Source organism: Pteropus alecto, unplaced genomic scaffold (assembly GCF_000325575.1).
Source record: "Pteropus alecto unplaced genomic scaffold, ASM32557v1 scaffold276, whole genome shotgun sequence".
In the NCBI taxonomy this organism is placed as follows: Eukaryota; Metazoa; Chordata; class Mammalia; order Chiroptera; family Pteropodidae; genus Pteropus; species Pteropus alecto.
The window spans coordinates 471,317-472,392 of NW_006438074.1; the positions used below are offsets into that span (position 1 = coordinate 471,317).

Genomic DNA, 1,076 nt, shown 5'->3' on the forward strand with positions numbered 1-1,076 from the left:
AAAAGGTTTAAAAAAAGTGTGAGATGGAAGGAGGGGAGCTGGAAGGAGGAAAGGGCCATTGTGCAATTAGTCATCGACCCAAATGGAGGAGCTCTGCCCTCCCACCTATCCCCAAGGGCCCTAGGGGAAGTGGAGAGACAGAGGCGACTGCAGAAATGGGAAGCTAATGAACACAGCTCCTGGGGAGCTACATCCCTTTCTCTTCTAGATTTTAGAAAGCCAGAGCAACAAGGCTTATTTAAAACACAAAAATTATTTTTAAATATTTTGTACCAATGGTTATATTTAAATACCTAATAACTAGCACCACTTTTAGAAGTAACTAAGTTTGAAAATCTTCTAACGAATGGTTGTTAGAGATGAAGAAAATGATCGGGGGCAAACAGTGCCCAATGCACACATATTTGGGGTGAATCAAGTCAATTGTCCTGTTCCCAACTGAGGAAACAATTAAACGTCGTTTCCCTGCCCTTGCCCGGAGGTTGTGGTTTCAGAGACACAGGACAGGTCATGGGAAGCGGTGTCCAGAGCGGCCCAGTGACCTGAGTAAACACAGGGAGCGCAGCCAGTCTCTCCGATTTCATCAGGGAATGGGCCCTCGGGCCTGGCTTATAGGACCACCGTTTTGTAACTGAAGTCTAACTGGAACTGTACTATCCTTATCCCCGTGTTATTCACTCAGTCCTCAGCCTCTCACATTCCCCTCTCAAACTCCCTATGGACATCCACACCAGCGCACCCTTCCCCGCCAGGGAAACTTCTAGACCCCGCACAACCTGTGAGCTGGTACCCGGCGCCGGGGCTGGTAAACTTCGGGATTTGGAAGCCCTCGCAACTTCCACCTTCAGAATGCTCGACTGTTCTCTCCACCCCGAGAACCTGCCCATGTTCCCCTTTCTCTCCCCTTTTCTCCCAGTCTCTCCCAGAAAGCCCATTTCGACTGACTGTATCCAGGTTCTGTGCTTTTTCCACCCAGAGTGGAAGGCAGAGGCGACATCTTCAGCCCCCAGGCTCGGAAGCGAACAAAGGAAATCCAGCCGGCCCAGCACTAAGGTCTCCCCCAAACTCTTCGGCTT

At 50.1% G+C, this 1,076-nt stretch overlaps 1 protein-coding gene across 1 annotated transcript in view; it reads right to left on the reverse strand.

The window, feature by feature from the left end:
- SIX1 (SIX homeobox 1) overlaps positions 1-1,076 on the reverse strand; it is a 4,391-nt gene that overhangs the window by 1,508 nt on the left and 1,807 nt on the right. The window lies entirely within an intron of this gene.